This window comes from Medicago sativa, chromosome 8, assembly GCF_051527215.1.
Source record: "Medicago sativa cultivar Bolivia chromosome 8, Bolivia_mono, whole genome shotgun sequence".
Lineage (NCBI taxonomy): Eukaryota > Viridiplantae > Streptophyta > Magnoliopsida > Fabales > Fabaceae > Medicago > Medicago sativa.
Window position 1 is genome coordinate 53033343 of NC_140756.1, and position 23007 is coordinate 53056349.

General features: G+C 34.2%; 2 pseudogenes; one reads left to right on the top strand and one right to left on the bottom strand.

The window, feature by feature from the left end:
- Nucleotides 1–495: 495 nt before the first annotated feature.
- LOC146899473 (uncharacterized) lies at nt 496–1716 on the bottom strand (annotated as a pseudogene).
- A 10019-nt stretch (nt 1717–11735) lies between these two features.
- On the top strand, nt 11736–13227 carry LOC146899474 (zinc-finger homeodomain protein 11-like; annotated as a pseudogene).
- Nucleotides 13228–23007: the final 9780 nt, after the last annotated feature.

The window sequence follows — 23007 nt, forward strand, 5'->3', positions numbered from 1 at the left end:
TTGTAAGACATTGTCACATCTATTCCCTTTTGAATTCCTGGATTTTGCGGTTAACTTTCCTTTTAGGCAATCGACACAAGTTTCAAAATCGGAGAAATCGAGATTAGGAAGGATATTGTCTTTAATTAACCTTTCAATGCGAGGCCTAGAAATATGCCCTAAACGTTTATGCCATAACATTGATGAATTTTCATCTTTCATACTACGCTTAGATCCGGTAACGGTGTTAACGAGAGAATTCATCCATATTCAACATATATAAACCATCACGCAAAATTCCAGAACATACGGGAGTAGATTTAAAAGAAACAACCAATTTTCCATTGCCAAAATTAAAAGTGTAGCCACATTTGTCCAATGCGAGAAACGAAATCAAATTCCTTCTCATGGAAGGTACATAAACAACATCCTTTAAAATTAAAGTGTGACCGTAAGGTAAAAACAAGGAAACAACTCCTATTTCTAAAACAGGTACTCCAGCTCCATCTCCCACAATCACCTTTGCCTCAAAGCATCACTTGGTTTCCTCGGGCTTGCGAACCCCCGCAAAGAATTCACAACATGAATAGTTGCACACGAGTCTAACCACCAAGTATCCAAAGGTACATCTACAACATTAGATTCAAATAGAGCTAGAGCTAGGAGTGTACCTTCTTTTTCAAGTTTCCTCTTCAAGAAGTAACAATCATCAACCTTATGACCATATTTCTTGCAATACTTGCACTCTCCCTTATACTTAAAAGATTTCTTTTTAGGTTCCAAATGTTCCACAACATTTCCTCTTTTCTTATCATGAGAGTGATGTTTTCCTTTGTGATGGCTTCCCTTAAAACCTTTTGTACCGGTGGAAGAAGCGAGCGGGATACTTCGAAGAAGCGAGCGGTAGGATGCTTAGAAGAAGCGACGGCAAAATGAACACTACGAGATTTTGCCTTCTTAAAAGATTCCTCCTCTTGAGTGATGATAGCAATCATTTCATCAACTGTCCATTCTGCCTTTTGAGTATTATATGAAGTCCTCATGACATCAAACCGAGAAGGCAAAGATTCAAGGACTCTCCGGATCAAAGTGTCTTCCCCAATCTCAACCTTAAGCTCTTTAAGCTTGTTGTAATAGTTCATCAACTTCATGATGTGCTCTCGCACACCGCTAACACCGTCATATTTGGTCTTGTCAAACAATGAGAGATACTCGGCTTTCTTAGCTTTGTCAAAACGAGTGAATTTTTCACCAATAGCTTTCAAATAATCTTTAGCATTGTCACTTTTCGGGAATGCTTTGCCTAATAGATTTCTCCATAGTGTACGTGATGACCTTAAGTGACTTCCTATTAGATTTTTCCCATTCTTTATAGAACGTTTTCTGATCTTCGGTGGACGCATTGGTAAGAGCGACGGGCTTGTCGGTTCTTAAAGCTAAATCAAGGTCATTGATGGATAGATAAAGATCCAAAGAATCTTTCCAATCCTCATAGTTAGTCCCGTTGAGAGTTTTCACGGAGCTAGGAAAAGAGACTGTCATGGAAGAATAAGGAATCATTAAAAAAAATATATGAATAGTATGATTCCACATATACGCAGTCAAACTTGTCCTTTAATAAAACTCTTTAATATTATGATCTTAAAATAAATACAACGATAAGAAAACTTATATTGCCAAGTCCAATATCGATAGGATATTTGAAAATGATAAATATAAGCATAAGGCAAGAATAAGGTTATTGTATCATAACAAAATTACATTAATAATAATATACCGATAGGGTATAATTACTACTAACATAATATAGATCACGAGTTACTACTAAATAAAAGTATGGTATAATTTTTCGGAGGCAAACGATGATAATTATTTACTTGTAATTTATATTAATAACAATATATCGATAGGATATAGTTGCTATTAATATAAATGAATTAATTGCTACATAATAAATTTTATTTACGCAATTAACATACATAACTCGCATAACCGCACTGCGATAGGCAAAGTTACAATTGTACAAATTGACAATATCTATGCTCAAAAGAATTTTATAAGTTTATATCAAGCATAGACAGGCCCTAAATGTATTATAATTACGGTAATTCTTTTCAAATGGAAACCAAGACTACGTAAGCAAAATTAATTTAATTTAGGCCATACAGTTGAATAAAGGTACAACACAAACATGTGTGCCTCATGGTAAGTACACGTATTGCGTTATTCAAAAAAGGAAAAAGAAACGAAACATGTGCATATATACAATATATTGTGCGGTAGAGGGACAAAAAAAGTACCCGCGTGGGATACACGCGGCTGGACGGTTATGCGCGTCCCGAGTTTTTCCGCGCGTGTGTACACGCGCCCGACGGTTTTGATTTCCCGAAACGGGTCGAAACGACCCGCAACCGGTTACGGGGTTCGGCGGGGCGAAACTCAAGCGGTTACGGCAAAGAACAACAAGAATACATGAATCACAATTATTCAATCTTGTTTTGCTAAAGTGAAAATTGCAGCAATTGATTTCATGAATATGCATATGTAGAAAACATAAAGAAAGCAAAAGGATGTCTCATGGATAACGGTCGCTATTGTTTTTTTTTTTATTCATAATAAAGGATGATTACAATAAAGGCTTGTGATTGTCATCGTAACCAACGCTTGAATGGTATATGCACATATGAACAAGCGAATATTTTTGCGATAAAAAAAAAACTTAGAATTTCAATTGAGAATTTTTAGATCGATTACAATTATTCAACGACCATATAACATATCTATTAGGCTCGATACCAATTGAAGAGTTTTAACAGATAATCAAATTTATAGATATGAAATATAGCATGTTATTAACATTGTTAATTGACATCATAACCGCGTACCTTGAATGGTTGAAGAAGAATCCATGGAGACTTGAAAGTGACTTAAGAGAATTAGGTTTTGAGAGCTCTTCTGCCGCCTTGCGATTGAGCGTTCTTTCGGTTTCCAAAGTGTGGCTAACCTAATGGGATAGTTAGCTTATATGCTCATCGAGTGAGGCGGGGACCTCTCAAATGGGTGACTAATAAAAAAACGGTCCAACCCATCACGGTCCGTTCACAATAAGCCCAATATAAATTACAAGTACAATAAGATTAAATATTTAATACTATATAATACATTTATATTTTAATAATTAATTAAAGTAAATCCAAAATATTCAACACGTAATTCATTGAATTAAGATTAAGTTTACAATTAAAATTATGATCACATTCAAACCAATTAGCAACGATTATCAAAATTCATATACACCTATTAACACAAAGTAAAAGAGGAAACGGAAGAGAAGACACCGGAATTTATAGTAGTTCTCCCTTTCATCTTTGCTTCGGGGTACATCTACTCTTCTTGATAGAAAACGTCTCTATCAAGGACTTCCACTATTGCTGAAATTGTATACAAATGTTGTGATTACAAGAATTCCCTCAATTACCCTAATCTTTAATTCATATGCAACCACGACCTCTAATCTTCAAGTAACCCTTGAAATTGGTGATTCTCCAAGTCTTCTAATCCTCAAACACCCATGCAATCCTCGAAGCTCTTCATCTTGAACTCTTCTTTGCTAGGTTTGGTGCTTGGACCCCCTTGAACTTGAGAAGATTAAAAAGAACCCCCAATACCCTCGGAGATGGAAAGAAATCACTTTATTCACTTTTGAACCTTGATTCCTAACCAAAATCCTTGAAAGCAATCAATATACAATCCTTATAGCACTCTAGTAATCTATGACTCAAAGACCACAATGATTCTTAGAAAAAGTGTTTAATGCGAAGAACAAGTGGAGAGAGAGGTTTGGAGACTCTAGAGAGAATAGCTACAAATGATTCAATGGTTTTGGGGGTTTAGAGGACAATACTATATATATAAGTGAATAACAAGTGTAATTTTTTTTATAAAAACAATGTATGATTCGAATCACTAAAAATATGATTTGATTCGGACATGTAGAAACGGACAATCTGGAAGTATGGATATTGATATGAATTAGCCTAAGCTTGACTCGATTCAAAATTCTCCATATGAAGGTTGATACGATTCAAAAATATGTGAATCGATTCAACACTCCAAAAAACAAGTCCGTAAGAAAATAATCATACAAATCTAAGCATTTTGATTCGATTCAAAGGATCATGAATCGAATCAAATTGCATGATTCACATGAATCGAGAGGCAATAAGAATGATTGATACGAATCAAGCATATGTGAATTGATTCAAGTATTTTTTTCAAAAGGTTTTGCTACACAAAGAGGAACAAAAAGATCACACTTGACATCTAAGAACCATATGACACAATGAGGCAACAATTGCTATGTGCTTTTAACATTTTCTATGTTGTAACTAGCATTACCTAGCTAATAAAAATCATCAATGAAACTAGCAACCTAACAAACATCATCAAAACAAAAGTTTATATACTAAGGGCATCTTGAATCACATCAGACTAAACCTTCAATAAAGAAGCAAGTATATACTAGATTGTACGCACGAAACATTCACCTCTATAAATTTGAAAAAAATATATCTAAAACGAAAAAATTTCTAATGATATGAAGACAATTTACTATTTGAACTTTGTAACGCCATACTTCTATTAAAGCGATAAAATACGTGAATAATACAAATATTCAAAAAATAGACTTAACGTTTTCAATAAATCCCAAATAACATGCATACTAAAAATTTCTCAAAAACGTCGTAGTGGATAAATAGCATACATCTCCAAATAGCCATGTCATAAGCATCATAAGATACATCATCAAATAAATATCCATTCTCAACATATGAGTAAAAATCTCAATAACATATAAAATAGTCAACACCAAAGAAAAGAAGGACCGACACCACTAAATTAGAGCCCTAAACTAAGACTCCCAAAGCAAAGAGATGAGGTAGCTCCAAAGCTAGCCTCAAGCATACTCACAAGCAAAGCAACTAATCATGCAAGTCGTCTACCCATTCATACAAATATGCGGGCGATCAATCAAACGACCACTAGAGGTTAGCTTCACATCATCATAATCAAGCATATAATCAAGCATAAGCATTCAAGGATTCATGCATAACACAAACACATACTAAACATTCCTAGAATACTACCATCACATACATATTATCCCCAATCCAACATCAATCATGTTATCATCCTTCTATCATAACACATCAAGCATATTCATACCTTAAATCATCATCAAGATTCATCACTTAACAACATTAATCAATATAAGAATTACTCACCTTATTCCTCATTTGGCATAATTAACTCAACAAGTACAATTCATCATTTCAAGATATAAGCAAGGAAATTATTGTCACCAAAGAGATCACCCAATCACATACATACAATTCACACTTCATAAACATCATCAATTAAAATCACCAAGTGTACAAGTGTCACCAAAAAATAACAAACATCATCTAGTACACATACTCCCATGTTCACCAAACATAAAATCAAGTACACCATTCACCAATTTCACCAATGCATACAATCAAATGTGACGCATTTAACAACTTCATCAAATTTCGCAATGCGCCTAGACACGACACTATATGCATGTGGTACCATTCTCCTCCAATAAAGTCGTCACCTTATGATGCAACAAAAACATCATAATCACCTTCATTATGAATACAAAGTATTCGATCACCTTCATTGGATGTAAACATCCTAAATCATTTTCATTGGATATAAATATCCTAAGACTTATGATGCATGAACATATGACACACTATGCACATGTTCAACAACAAATTCACCATCATTTTCACCTTCATTGGATATAATATCCTAAATCACCTTCATTTTGCATACATGCATTCACCATCAATATCACCATCATTTACATGTAATAATTCAACAACATAATTTATCATCATCATAATCAACATCAAAACATAAACATATTTATCACCAATCATTCATCAAATAGTCATCACCAAAAACAAACACATTCACATATTAATCAACATAAACACCGAAACCTTTCATACATGCAACCACCACAATTATCATCATCAAATTGAATATAAGAATTCAAATCACCAACACTAAAATCATCATCAACAATATTCACCTTAAGGAAAAAACCAAGGTTCCACATTTACATTTCACATAACAACGGACATTTAGCCACATCACGAAATCTATCAATTTAAATGTCTAATCCATAGAAATTCATTCAAGTTCAATTATGCCAACATTAATTCAAAGCCTCCTATGAGTTATCCAACTATAAAACATTAGTTTGACAAAGTTCGGCTATTGTTCACAACTTTAAAACAATTCTAGGAATTCGATCGAAACTAAGCAAACGTGTTCAATTGCCTCAACAAAACACATGCACTACTCACATATGTTCATAGTATCTTAGGCATATGAGTATCCTAAGCCAATTCCAAGAAATCACAAAATCACGCCAAGTTCGTATCATTTTACAAAAACGATCATTTTGACATTTTCAAAACAAGACAACTTATTTCAAGTTTGCAAACCTATAATTCAATCCTAATCGATCATATAATCAAAACATAGGCCACTTGCAAATTATCAAGTCTTGGTTCAAAGTTTCACCAAAGTTCATTTGAGAAAATCCTAAGTTTCGTCTATTTCGGTGAAAATTCAATTTTTCTCTAAAGAAACAAGGAAACCAACTCATTTGCCTCAACTATGCATATACAATAATCGCATTTGTGTGCAGTTGCATATACATGTGTGTTTTACCGGCCAATTGCGATTAAAACCCCAATTCGACAATTTTCGGTTCAAAAACAAAGTTAACTAAACCCAAATGAAAACCAATTGTAAACCAAGGTATAATCATGTTATGACACTCTTAGAAGCTTAATTATACATTGATTTAATAGGGTTAGGTTTTTGGAATTTGTTGGCATGCTTAAAAGACACAAAAACATGAAAAAAGAGGTTTTGGGGTTCTGCGGGCGACACGGTCGTGTCACCGGGACACACGACCTTGTCACCCCTTACAATAGACCACGACACGGCCGTGTCACCTAGACACACAGCCGTGTCACCTCATCAATACAGCAAAATGCATTTTTGCATTTTCGCATGTAAAGTCTTGTTTTCAAACCCGATTTCGATTCCATTTTTGCCAATGCATCCCTAACACTTATATCATACAAACTACACTTGAAAACTTGACATTTCAACTCAAAACAACTTAATCAACCTCATCCCAAAATGACTTTTACGCAAAAACCCAATTTTTACAAATGTTACAAAATCAACCCAACTTAATCACAACAACACTTTCATCAACACCCAAAAGCATAAATTGATGAGAACATCATAACACAACAACAACTAAATCATATAATCATGATCTCACCATCACTTAAAATCACAACATCATTTTTCATCAAATTGAGCAAAATCATCAAAGGTTCATATAATCACAATTTAAACATGTAAATTCAACAACAACAACATGTTTATCATCAAATTCACATACCCAAAATTAACATCAAAGTAAGAACACGAATTTCATCATTGAAATCCACAAAAGCACAATTCATAAAATAAGCACTTATGAAATTAAGTAGAAAAAGTGATTATAACATAAATTATGAATGAACATTATCCCCCTTACCTCAATTGAGCACATTCCTAGCCTTTGCTTCACTTTTGTTCCTTGAATCTCTACCCTCTTCTTCCTCTCCAAACTCTTCTTCTCTTAAAACCCTTTTCTCCCTTCTCTAGCTCTTTCTCTCTCTCTACCTCTCTCAATGTTTGTGAAAATGAGTGTAAAACCCTAAGTTCTCTTAAGACTAGAGTTTATATAGGCTCTACATAAATGGACTCAACCCTCAATTGTCTTAATGGGCTTAAAGTTCTCACTAACTAATTCACAAAGTTTCTATTCACTTAACGGATAAAAATGACGAATAGTTACCTTGGATCTTAATTAATTACCCCACTCGCTAGTAACTTAGTAAAAATATTTATTGTCACCCAAACTACTAAAAATAACTCTCATAACTAAAAGACTATTTTACACTTTCTCACCAAATGACTAATTTACCCTCGAGTCCGAAATGACTAAAATACCCATCTTAAGCCAAATTCTACTAATTCATAACAAAATATACACAGAGGCAATTAATCACATATAAGCACATATAAACACACATAATAAACAAATAAAATAAATCTAACGAAAATTGAGTCATTACAACCTTAAACTCAGCCAAGGAACCAAATTCACATTAGTAAAAGCTTAAACCATGAAGAGTCACACTCAAGCCATAAATTTGGGCAACCTCTTGCTTGAGAAATTCAATAGAATAAATAACGGCGTAAATTTCAATAGAAAGAGAAGTTTTTTTGAAGAAAAAAGAAAGAGAAGTTGCAACACTAATATTAGCTGAAAATACACATAAAAAAGTATCAAATAAGGTGATATCGAAAAATGTCACCACAAGAAGAGACCATGTGATTAATGTCTCATTAGTGTGGTGCTTATCCTACTAATGTGAACGAGGCTATAATCCAATTGACTTGCTTAATAAAAGGAGGAGGGCGAGTATGAAAATCTGCGCCAAAATGCTTAAGAATATTAACTTCTTTGGTAGAAGAAACTTCTTTGTCATTGATAATTATAATTTGTTGTAAAATTCATACACAAGACAAGATCTTTAACAATATAAGTTTATTGATTTAATAAGTTTTACATAAAAGGGTACAATAACTTCATTATATATATATATATATATATATATATATATATATATATATAGTGAGAACATTTTGTTATAAATCTCTTACTCTCTACGTCCCAAATTATAAGCCGCTTTGAAGAAAAAAATTGTTCTAAATTATAAGTTGTTTTAGGAAAATGCTACTTCTCAAGAAAAATAGCTTCAAGAATTTTTCAAGAAATAGTTGGCAAATTTTAATTGGATGATTTATTTGTCCACTTCCTATATTTCAGCCACACCTCCTTGAATTGTGGCAAATAGTGCATTGTGATTGGCTATTCTTTATTCTTGAAGAATTCTTGATGTTATTTTTCTAGAGATATAGCATTGCTCGTTGTTTTATAATACCAAATGAACTATTAATGTTACTATTCATATTATACCTTTAACTATTTATTACTCCATATTTTTTCAATTCTTTAATTTTTATCTTTCTCATACCATTTATTAAAGACAATTTTGTAAAACAACTTATAATATGTCTTTATCATATAAAATTAATTATATTTCTTAATATGTGTTAAATTTCTAAAACGTCTTATAATTTAAAACGGAGTGAATAATATTCAACTCATTACCTGTACAAAACGAAAAATAATATTCAACTCATTCTTTAACTAAGATACATTTAAACATTCAACTCACTTTCCACTAAATCAAATCATTTAAAATAATTTTTTGTGCATAGCCAAACATGCACCTAATCTCTTAAACAATAAATCAGGTTATTGTAATTTCGTGAAATCTAATCCTCATTAAGAATGAACTTGAATATATTTCCACCTATTTTAATTGAATTACAAAATTCCTTTTTAAAAAAATTAAATTACAAATCATATCCAGGCTGGCATTTCCCTGAAAACAATACAACTATTTCCCTTCAAAAAATTAAGTTTATGCGTGAGGAAATGAACAAATGAGGTAAGCTTTTGTTGGGAAGTAGCAGCAATAGTATAGTGATGAATTATTATTATTAATGAGAAGAAAAGATAGAATAAAAGCAAAACTAGAATTCATGTGTTTGTTTACATTTGCAGGGTTATGAGATGGCCCAGTTGGGTCTATAATGTCCTTTGATACAAAGCAACAAGTTAGCACTCACCACCATGGCACCATCACCTGAGTGAGTAAATGGCCACGTAATGTACGTAACCCTTCTCTCTCCCTTTAAGACTCGTCTGCAGGAGACACTGACTCTTGTGTGAATCAGTGACCTCAACGAATATATTCTTGCCTAATAATTTCAGACAAATTTATTGCCCCCAACTAACACATGTGATACTTAAAGGAACCATCACAAACTATCATTAAATCTAAATTAATGAATCATGTATGTTAGATCAACATCTAATCTAATGCTGTTTAGAGTAGTGTTTAATGCTTTGAAATATGAGTAAGTATGTGTTTGGATGAGCGTTTAGAAAATCAAAACCCCGTCGCTAAACCGTATTTACGGGGAGGAAGCGAGAAAATGTGTGTCGGTGCGAGAAATCGTCAATTTAAACAAACGCTAAATGTACGTTTGAGCGAAAAAACATCAGTATAATGGCTAAATAGTGTATAATGCTTTGAAATACGAATAAGTATGTGTTTGGATGGACGTTGAGAAAATTAAAATTCCATTCGCAAAATCGGATTTACGCGAAAAGTACAAATAACAACTTTGGAGTTTTGCGGTGAGGAAGCGAGAAAATATGTGTATGTGCAAGAAATTGTCAATCTAAACAAATGCTAAATATACATCTAAGCGAAAAAGGCTAAATGTATTTGCAAGCATTGTTATTATACCAAAAGTTTATCTTTTCCTTTTAACTTTTTCTTTTCTAAATAAAAAAAATTACCTTTTGTCTGATTCAATTTTCTATTATTTTTTTACCTCTTTTTCATTAGTTTTACTCTTTTATAATGATATAATTGGAATGTATTCAATGTAAAGATTTTTTATTGCAATTATACTAATTATATTAAAGTTTTCTCTTTATCTCATTTCATACAAGGATTTAATTGGTATGTCACCTTAATGTAAAAATAATTATAATGTCTATCAATTTGTTGAATTATTACAAATATTTGACTTTGATTAAAATTATCTTCAAAATCACTTATAAGATCGGGTTGTGGTTGTGTAAAATTACAATTTTATTTTGCACAAATAGTGTATGAAATTTAAATTATTTTTATAGCCATTTAATACTTGTTTTTTTTACTAAAAAAACACAAGCGTCCGGATCGACACATTTCGCGCCTTTTTTCTTTCTCGAATGTCGACTATAGTTAGCCTCCACGAAATTAAGATTATATTTATGGATATAACTTTATTATTTAGTATTTGTTTTATTTTATGTACCATAGTTAGCCTCCACGAAAATGAGGATGTGTTTTAGGGATGCCGGAATAAAAATTAATTAAATTTAATTATTTGATTATTTAAAAATGATAAAATTACAATTAAATGTTTTTAAATGAATGATAATTAAAAAATATATATATATTGCACAAAAACATGATATCTCGTTTATTATCAACAACTCTTTTTTTTCCTTTTGCTTTGCTAGAAAGAAAATCTTCGTAATCCTTCATCATAATAAAATTTAAGTTTGAAGTTGTGGACGTAGTAGTTCTATAAATTAATGTATCTTTACTTTAATTACATGTATTTTTGATTATGATTGATATATAATCTGGATTTAATTTTTCTAGGATTGATTTAAAATTAGATAAGATTTGATTTAAGATTAGATCAATGTTTTTTATGAAAAAGATTATACTATCAATTTGATTTTTTTTATAATCACATCAAATTTGATTTGATCTAAATTTAAAATTAGAACAAAATTTAATTACAAAATGAAGTAAAGAAAGATTTGTTTTGACAATAATTAAGTAAAGTAAGCTAAATTATATTTTCTTAATATATAGATATATAGACATAATTATATTTGAATGCTATGAATGTGTTCTCTTGTCATATGATTAGTGGTTGAGATTTGGGACACTATTTGTATTGCTGTAACCCTCTATCTCTTCTCTTGATAACCCCATTTAAACCTCAGATTTTGTCATCACTTCTCATTATAACCATCATCATCACACTCTCTCTACCTCCATAATCATAATCTCTTCTCTCTTCCAAACAAACCATTATCCCTTTCCCTTGTTTTTTTCTTCTTGTTCCCTTTCCCCTTTCAACCCTACAATTCATCAAACCCTAATCAACAAGACACAACACAAGACATGGACATGACTTCAAGAAACATAGATGCAGATTCTCAAACACAACCAAACATTACCACAACACCAATAACCTTAAAGTCTTCATCTTTCACAAACGGAACACATAAACGCCAACTCACAACAACCACCACCACTACTACTACACCACCACCACCACCACCGCCACAGCAACAACCAGCACCATCCTCCATGGTTGTTTCTTACAAAGAATGTCTCAAAAATCATGCTGCATCCCTTGGTGGACATGCACTTGATGGATGTGGTGAATTCATGCCACCATCATCTCTCAATCCCAATGACCCAAGATCCCTCAAATGTGCTGCCTGTGGTTGTCATCGGAATTTCCACCGCCGCGAGCCACAAGAGCACATCCTCACCACCACGACCTCGACCACCACTATGGCAACAGTCAGCGCAAAAAATAGCCCCCTTTTCTTAGCTGTATCTACACAACACCTTCAACAACAGTTCCACCACCACAACCACCACCACCGTTACCACTGCCACACCGTGGTCCAATTAGTCAAAGCACAAGCCCAAGTCAAAGTACAAGCCCAAGTCATAGCCCAAGTCCAATTTCAAGCCCATCATCACCACCACCACTCTCACATTTACCACCTTCTTATCATCACTCTTCAGCTCCTCACATGCTTTTAGCTCTTGGTGGAAATGCTTATTCAACACCACCACAACACTCTGATCATGATCAACACCACCACCATCAAAACCATCTTCAAAGGAATCTCAATTTTGCTTCATCTGTTGTTAAGCTTGAAAGCCACAACAACAACAACAACAGCAACAATCATAACAACAACCCAAGTAGTGGGAAAAAGAGGTACAGGACAAAATTCAGCAAGGAGCAGAAAGAGAAGATGCATGGTTTTTCTGAGAAATTGGGTTGGAAAATGCAAAAGAGTGATGATGGTTTGGTTCAGAAATTCTGCAATGACATTGGTGTTTCTAGAGGAGTTTTCAAAGTTTGGATGCATAACAACAAGAATAGTAGCTTGAGGAAGAAATCAGAATCTGATGTTGGAATTGGAATTGCTACTCAAATTGCTACTCAAAATGATGATAAGAATAATGCTGCTAATGGTAATGATGATGGTTCCAACAATGTCATTCATCATATGAATGAAGATGGATGTGTCAATGTTCATGTTTCTTCTGTTAATGGTTTATCCTCTTCTTAATTAGTCTTTTATTTTTATTTTTCAAGGAACTGAGATAAATGGGAATTGAGGGGTAACCTTGGCGCAACTGGTAGTTGTTGTCATGTGACTGAAATGTCACGAGTTCAAGTCACGAAACGACCTTTCTTTCGTGTAAAAAGTGTCTGCGTACAAATACACCAAATGGTGGTGCACCCCTTCCCGGATCCTGCATATGCGGGGCTCTAGTGCACCGGCCTTTTTTTTAAGATAAATGGGAATTAAGCTTAAGCTAGTAGAGATTTTATTTTTACCATGATCTGTGGTTATTTTTGTTAATTATCATCCTTTGTAGTTTTTTCCTCTTTTTTTAATTAATCCAAGGTCTTAACTTTGCCCAATAGTTTAATTTTGGTGTCTCTGTATGATGACAACATAAATGTAATTGAGACCACATCTATTTTATTTAAGTGAAATTCTATGTCATTAGCAATGATCTTGTTTTTATTGTTTATTTTTATGTATTTTTGCCATAGTTAATGAATTCTTGTTGTTATAGTGATTTTTTGTTAAGTTAATAACTAATGGTGATATTTTTTTAAAAGTTAAACTTGCCCTCCAAATTGACGTCATAGATAAACGAACTTGAGACTTTTACGAGTAGCACATTTCAAGATCTCAATTCAACATTACCAGATCGACACGAATGGTTTGTGATAATTGTATTCGTATTCGTGACAAATTGAGATTAAGGCTGTATTAGATTCAGTTTTTCTTATTGGAGATTAGATGAAGTTAACTACAACAATTTAAAACCTTTGAAAAAGGTCAATTTTCTCTCAAAAGCCTAGGAATTTAATTACTATCATCCCAAACCACACGTTACATATCCACACCTAGGTGTTCATAATAGGTAGCTCTAATTGTTGTCACATTTTCCTCTTGATAACTGATTTTACTTTAACTTGAATAACGTTAATATATTAATTACAAATCTAACTACTTTCGTGGAAGAATCCACCTCTCAAAGTGCCCATACTTGTTTGTGCATCACATAACACAAGCTTTATCAAATATGGGTTGGAACTTATCTGCAAATTTGTCTTTATTCATTTATTAGGGTCTCCTACTTTTACAGGATTCTGTACCAAGGGATAATGCTATTGTTAAACATTGCATAAGATAGTAATGTTCATATTAATTTCTTTTATGATTTAATTTAATTTTTTTGTGTGTGTAAAGTGGTCCTAGAGAATTTTTCACCAAAGGAAGAAAAGAAACCCATTTATTAGATGGAAAATGACATTAGTCCCAATCTTCCAAATGGAGTTAATTCCCCTTGAAAACCGTGCAAGCATATTTTTTGGTATAAAAAGAAATCGAAGAAAAGGATAATATTTTGGAATTAGGAGATGGTGTTGAGATCATGTGAATTGTCTATGGTCATGTTTGTTTATCAATTCATTATTAAAAACATTATCTAATGTTTTTGTGAATGGCGGTACACATACATGCAAATCAATGTTTAATTTTGGTGAAGTCAAAATTTATTTTAGAGATATACAATTGAGTTTGATAAGTTTGAATATTCTAAAGTAAAGTTGATGTTCTCTTTAAAATTGATTCTAATTTGATATGTTTAAGTTTGGAGTTTTTGCCTCAACAATTCAAATTTATTTTTTAATCTATTTTAATATGAATTTTAAATATAAACTACTTACATATTTAACTCATTTTTAATTAAAATCGATGTTACAAAATAAGTTATAAGTTATTAAAAATTGATTTTTTACTTCAATGCTGCCAAAAATTATGGTTTATCATTTGCATATATGGCAGTATAGAGTGTTTGAAGTCTCACATATTACTTGGATTTTCGGATGCTTGAATATATATAGATATGTTTAAGTGCATTCATTTGAGTAAACTTTTATGATGAAATCCAAATTCATTTAGCATAGTATTAAAGATGGGATGTTCATGCTAAACGTTAGGGTGAGTATGAGATCAAATCTCATTTAACATGTTATGAAAGTTGGGGTAAAGGTTGTATTGTGAGAATTTGACTCATGGTCCATGTTAGCAAGAAGTCGGGTATTGAAGTTATGTGGAGTTTGTTTGAAGTCACATTGTTGTGAAAGTGACTCAAAATTGAAGAAATTGGAATTGCAGTAGCGAGAAAATCGGTGGTCGATTTTCGCAGCACGGTGGCCGATTTTGGACTCGTTTTTGTCTCGTTGGTTCTGTAAAAATCGGTGGCCGATTTGGTAAGCACGGTGGCCGATTTTGACGGAAAATAAAACAAAAACATATTTTGGGCCGCATTTGTTACAATTTTATGGGAGTTTCTTTTACTACAAATATAGGCATTGTATAAGTGTAAACCCGGAGATAGAGGGGGCCGAAACAAGGGTTTAGAAAGGCAACAACAAAACTAGGGTTTGTATAGAGTTTGTCTCTTTGGAACAAACACTAGGTTTTGAGGGTTGATTCACCTTGGGAAACACTATTAGGATTGAGTCTCTTGGTTACGGGAAGAGGCCGGGATTTGGGTAGAATTAGGCGGGAGACTTATTCTTGTAACCCATTGATATCTCTTTTGTAACGTTACTCATCATATAGTGGAACGGAGGGCTGCTCTCTCCCCGTACTAGGTCAATTTGGACCGAATCGGGTCAACAAATTCTTTGTGTTCTCTCTTCCTTTTCTCTCGCCGTTGTTTTCTACTTTTGGCTTGTGATTATAAGCTGTTCCATACACTTTGATTTTGGTTGCTTAATTATCCATTGCTCCACACATCAAGTTGTTATTGGTGTGAGTTTTTCATCGAATTCGCAACAATTGGCGCCCACCGTGGGGCAAAGGTCAAAGGATAATCTAGCACCATGGGTTCGAAGTGGGATATTGAGAAGTTTACGGAGATAACGATTTTGGGTTATGGAAGGTAAAGATGGAAGCGGTGTTAATACGGTAGAAGTGTGAGAAAGCTTTGAAGGGTGAAGGTGCGTTACCGGTCACCATGTCACGAGCGGAGAAGACCGAGATGGTGGACAAGGCCAGGAGTGCCATTGTCTTGTGCCTCGGGGATAAAGTTTTGAGAGAAGTAGCAAAGGAACCAACTGCGGCATCGATGTGGGTAAAGTTAGAATCTTTGTATATGACAAAGTCTTTGGCTCATCGGCAATTCCTAAAGCAACAACTCTACTCATTCAAGATGGTGGAGTCAAAGGCCATCATGGAGCAACTTACGGAATTCAACAAAATCCTTGATGACTTGGAGAATATTGAGGTGCAACTTGAGGATGAAGATAAAGCTATACTCTTGTTGTGTGCTCTACCGAAATCTTATGAATCGTTCAAAGATACCATGCTCTATGGCAAAGAAGGCGCTGTTACCTTGGAAGAAGTTCAAGCGGCATTGAGAACCAAGGAGTTGACCAAGTTCAAGGACTTGAGAGTTCATGAAAACGGTGAAGGCCTAAGTGTCTCGAGAGGGAATGGTGGAGGTAGAGGTAACCGGAGAAAGAGTGGTAAGAAGTCAAAGTCCGAATGCTTTAACCGTCACAAGATGGGTCACTTCATGAAGGATTGTCCTGGATATTAATAGTAATTCTGCACAAATTGTCACCGAGGGTTATGAGGATGCAGTGCTCGATGGTGTGGTGTTGTTTGGAGGATGAAGAAGGTGATGTTGGTCACCTTGAGATTGATGCCTAGTGGAGCGGTGATCGTCTAGAGAGACGTTAAACACTCAACATCAGCCTGGAGAGACGGTGGTAAGAATACTCATGATCAGCCCTGAGAGGCGGTACTCATGATCTACCTGTTGAGGTGGAGTTTCAAAGTTGAAGACATAGTGGGATGTACGCATTTGCTAGTTGAGGTAGAGTACGCTCGGCTTGAGGTGGAGTTGAACACACCGGTAATGGTACGACTATGGAGGACCTTGGGTGCTATGCTCTATGGTGAGCAAGGGATTTCTTCATGAAGACGGAAGGCATTCGGAGGTTGAAGAATGTATAGCACGGCTTGCGGGATTACCCTAAAAAAGGACAAGGGTGATTGGATGCAAGGAGACCTTCAAGGAAACGGGAGATGTCCCGTGTTGAAGATGTCATGGTGAATGCTTGTGGGACTACCTAAAATACCTAGCGTAGTTAGACCGCAAGGACCTTCGAGAAGGCGGAAGACATTCCGAGGGCTGAAGGGGTTGAGGTGTATACTTGTGGATTACTCTAAAAGCCAAGGGTGATTGGGAACAAGTAGATCTTCAAGGAAGCGGGAGATGTCTCGTATTGAAGAAGTATGGTAAAGGCTTGTGGAACTACCTAAAATTCCTAGCGTAGTTGACCGCAAGTACCTTCGAGAAGGCGGGAGACATTCCGATGGCTGAAGGGATTAGGGTGCAAACTTGTGGAGCTACTTAGTGTAGTGGGAAGCAAGGGAAAGAGCAGCAAGGTGTTGATGTTAAATGGGCATCATCACTAATTTGGAGTCAAGGTGGAGATTGTTGTGAAAGTGACTCAAAATTGGAGTTTGGAGGCCAAAATTGATGTTTGCCGAAAGTACAAATCGGTGGCCGATTTGGAAAATCGGTGGCCAATTTTGGCTGCCTTTTGGGAGGCTTCCTCGTTCCGGAAAATCGGTGGCCGATTTGGAAAATCGGTGGCCGACTTTGCGTCTTGTTATTTACTTAGATTTTTGAATGGTTGAATAACTAAATATATTTAAGCGCGTTCATTCTTTAAACTAACTTTTAAGTTGATATTCAAATTCATTTAACATAGTATTAGAGTTGGGAGATTCATGCAAAATGAGAGCAAAACTCATTTAACATATGACAAATGTTAACTTGTGCCCTCAAGGGCACATGTTAAGGAATTCATTATAGAAATATACGCATCAAAAGTTGTGTAGTCAACTTATAAAAAGTTCAAATATCATGTTTTCCAAGGCAAAGTTGCTTTTTTTTGGGTTCCTTAGCATTTAAGGGTACAAGTTAACATGACCGTTAACATATTACTTAAATTTTCAAGTTGTGGGATGTATAAATGTGATTAATTATTCCATCTTTTGAACTAACTTTTGCTTGAAATTCAAGCTTATTTAACAAGAAGGACATGATTTTGGTAGAGTACTACCAAAACAAGGTGCACCGATAGATGGCCTATCAATCAGAATTATTCTGGTCTTGGAACTTGATAGGGGTTTGTGTCAATATAATAATCTAGTCAATCAAAATTAATCAGGCAAGAAAATTAGGATTCATTTGTTTTATTGATTTTGGTCCGATTTTAATTTTTTTAATATGATATTTTAATGTGGGTGCCTAATTAAAAAATAATAATCTCAATTCTTCAAATCAAACAAATCCGTACTACATTTAGGTCACTCTTTAAACATCTAAAAGTAATATCTCTTACATTAAATATTATGTAGTTATGACTTTTATATGTATTTAACTTGTATTTTTAAAATAAAACTTTCTTTTTGTAGATTCCATAAACTATACACATCCATTGATAAGAGCCAATAAATATTTAATAATTTTGTAGAGGATTAACTTTTATAAAAGGCTCATATTTATCACCGAAAGTATTGATTTGTTAACAAGCTCAATTAAAAATAATTTTAAGAGAACTAAATTCGATATTTGAGTGGAACAATTTTTAACCACACTTTAATTACCATTAGATCGAACATCCGATTATGATTATCTCTTTTACAAGTGAACCGAAGTAGGCATGGCAATGGGGCGGGGTGGGGACGGGTTTTACATTCCCCGTCCCCATACCCGATTATCATATACTTACCCGTTACCCTACCCATACCCGACGGGGATGAGAAATTGAACCCCATCCCCGTCCCCGACGGTTCGGTATCCCCGTTCCATCCCCATCCCCTCATTGAATAATTTTTTTAATAAAAAAATATAAGTTTTTTGCAACCCCTAGAGAAATATTGTAATGAATTATCCAACAATATGTTCACTTTAACATTTGTTAGACCGATTGATTTAGTTGCTCCTTTAAATATCAATGTCGGTTTTATAACACGACAATTATCAAACAAAATAACATGGCATATCAACATAAATCGGTTTTACGCATTCGGGACGGGTTTGGGTATGGGTTCGGGGTGGGTACCTATATACCCGTTACCCGTCCCATAGCCGTGTTTTGAAATCGGGGAAAACCCAAACCCATACCCAAACCCAAATAAAGCGGGGGAAACCCGTCAAATTGGGTTTGGTTCGGGTGGATAACTACGGGTATGAGTTTTGTTGTCATGCCTAAACCAAAGTGGTGATAAAAAATATTAAACATTGATTTGACCCGTTATATATCTTCTGCTTCTCATCACAAAGATCAAACTGAAATGTTGTTTATGTAGATGTAGATGTAGATTAAAGTACGATTTTCATTCATTCAAATTGATAGAGTACATTAGATACAAACATCGCTAAAAACGTAAAGGATGAATCTACGAACAAACTCACATCACCCAAGTTAATATGCATACAACGACAAAATGCTTACAAATAATATGATAAAATCTAAGTCACCGAAATACCCATGCTTCCGGATCTGCAACGTTGACGCCCAAATCATTGATTGAATTTGTAATTGAGCGATGTCGATCTTTCAATAAGAACTAAACGAACACCCCGACAAGATGCGAAATTAAATGTCACACAAGACGACTAACAACACAACGCCGCAATTAGACGACGAAATCACAAACACACGAAGGAAAAACTAGATATATGTGAAAATAACTTATTTAGATTGAAAGAAAAGAGGAAAAAAGATGTAGATGAGTGATTTTAGGTTAAAAAAATGACCTCAAACCACCCCTCCTCGATGAATGAAGGAGAAATAAAGTTTAGAGAGAAGTGGGTATTTATCTCAATAGAAAACTTTAATGTTGGTAATAATAAGTCGGTATGTTTATTTGGCAATAAGATATTTACATTATAATTTTCCGTTTACAAACATATTTTACTTTTTGTTTGGTTAGTATGATAGTTGTACTACTGATTTTATTTTTTTATTATTGTTGCTCAATATATATTCAGTACTGGGCATGATTATATTTCGTCAAAAAGGGCAAGTAAATTCATTACGGAAACAACCAAATATATACTGTAAGGAGTGCCCACAATCTCTTTTACAGGACCCTGTCCATAGAGCTATATGTGACAACCCCCAAACCATCCCAAACAAGCCATTGTCATTTATTTGTTATTTGTTATATCCCCCACCTCTTGTAAAGTTGTAAGTAAACGAAATAGTACAAATAAAAGGAAAAAAAAATTCACTTTTATACGATAAAGGACATTGGAAAAAATCAAATTTTAATTAATTGAAGGGTATTTTTTGAGTTAATAAGTTTTGCCTATATTTTATGGAGTATCATTATATTGTGAGATTTTATATACAAAGCATTTTATCTTTGCCTTTAACCAGCTAAAAATTATTATGAATTTCACATCGTATGCCATCAAATCTACATCCTTGATTACAATCAATAGTTATCCAAGCAAGAAAATATCATACTCTTAACAATCTCTATTCCTTGATTCCTTTATTAAATATACATATGATACAGAGATTTCAACCAAATAATTAATTGGAATAAGTTGTTAATGAGTTCTACCATTGACGAATTGTTGAATTGGATTTCGGAAGTAAAAACGTTTCTCAATTAAGTAACGAGTGTCAAGAAAGAAAGAAAAAAAGTTAATTTTCAATATAGGAAGTCTTTCCTTTTTTTATTCGAGGACAATAGGAAGTGTGTCTTTGATGATTATTAATGTTGATTTCTTTGGTATATTTCACGGGGTGGCATGGTGGTGTAAGGTTTGTGATTTATAAGTGTTCTTCTCTAAGTCTCGTGTTCAAATCCTTCATTTGATAACAATTTTTATGTAGGTATAATCTATGCATAGTTTTATTCCAATTTTCATTAGTAGACGGTGAGATCGATCCCCTTTTAACCGATACTTCGGTCTAATGCAAAGTTTAAAACAAAAAATTCTCTTTGTCGCCATAAAAAAGGAATTGAACTTAAATGATATAAACGAGAGCAAATTTCAATAAACATAATTTTGGATGCTTCTAATATATATGTACATGGAGGTTAATCCGTATTTTTTCTAAACCCACTTAAGAAATTCTTGTTGAGTAACTTTTTAATCTAATCAGAAGGGAACAATAAATTACTGTACAATCTTTTGTCTGTCTCTACTTAGAAGTCAAGCAGCATGCTTTTGTTAATTTTGGTTAATTAATTAATGGAAAGTAATGCCGGTAGTGCTAAAGAACTAATCCGTCATCTTTCTATATTGGGTTGGATCAAAAAAGCGGCAAGTTTTGTTGTTTTGTGCTTTTTATAATATCATATTTACTTAGTTGACAAAGTTTGAGCTTGAAGCAAGTTTTCTTTGATTATTTTAATGTATATAAGTGAAAGGGACTAATTTTGCGAGAGCTTACCGGCAAATCACATAGTAACGAAAGAGTGTTTTTTTGGAAAAGGAAAGAGTGCTTGTATTTAACTTTAAGTCTTGCATAGACATGACAATGAGACGGGACAAAGATAGATTTTACCTTTTTCATCTCCATTCTCGACTCTCTTATGCTTACCCGTTAGTTTACTCATATTCAACATTATTGAGAAATTGAATCTCATTCCGACGGGTTTGGGTATCCCCGCCCCATCCCCGTGAAGTAGATAAAATAGTCACAAGAAAGGGGGTTTGAATTGTGACCCTTTAAAAATTATCCCGAAACTTAAAGGTTATTCTCAAGTAGTTTACTTGGAATGGTTAAGTTAACTTTCGAACTCGTAACGTTCGAAGTTCATACACGAAACCGATTAATAAAGTAAATGTGTTGGTGTGTGTTGTGTATACCTTGAAATTAAAGAGTATAAGGAAGAAAGAAAGAACACACGAGAGATTTATAGAGGTTCACCCAATGTGGGCTAGTCCTCTCCTCACAATCTTGTGAGAGTTTCCACTATGATGCTTGAGATAACTTCTCAAGTCCCGCACCTTACAATCTTTGTTCACCCGAACAATTACAATCCCGTATTCTCTAAGCCTCGACGGGCTTGCACCTTCTTGCTAAGTTACCCACTTAGACTTTTACAACCTTTGCTCAAACTAACACTTTAGTACCCCTAAAGCTAGATGAGACTTAGTTACAATTTGTATGGAAGTTGAATGTTTGTGAATCAAACAGAGGAGGAAGAAGAGAGAGGAGTTATCTTAGAGATAACAAAGAGTATTGATTTGCACTAAGTAATGAAAGCCTTAGAGATTGATCAATTTCGGTTTGCAAGAGCTTCAAACAAAATCAAAGTTGTTTTCTTGTATGCTTTGCAATGGTGCAAGTAATGCCGAGCCTTTGAACCGTATTTATAGAGTCCTTGGGCTCAAATAGCCGTTGTGGGGTGTCCAATGGTGTTATGCCATGTGTCTTGGGTCCCACAAGCTTTTACTTGAAATTCGGGCAAACATTCGATCTCTCGATGAACTTCGAATGTTGTTGCGTTCATGATGATCTTCATCTCGGGTTCATCATGTTCTTCATCTGGGTTCATCATATATGAATGAATATATGAAGTTACGGGCGTGTCATATGCTTTTCATATGAATTTCGGGCAATAACCAAAGTATGGACTTTTCTTCATACTTCGAAAGTTCGGTTGCCGTATCCGCCTTGGAACTTGGTGCGGGAGGATATAGTGGGATTCGCATCTTCATACACAAGCTTTGAGAGATTGTGTGGTCCTTGTTCCGTACCAACTCTCATACGTGTCTATCTCTCGATTGAGCAAGATAGATTTGCTTTGCTTTTGCTTTT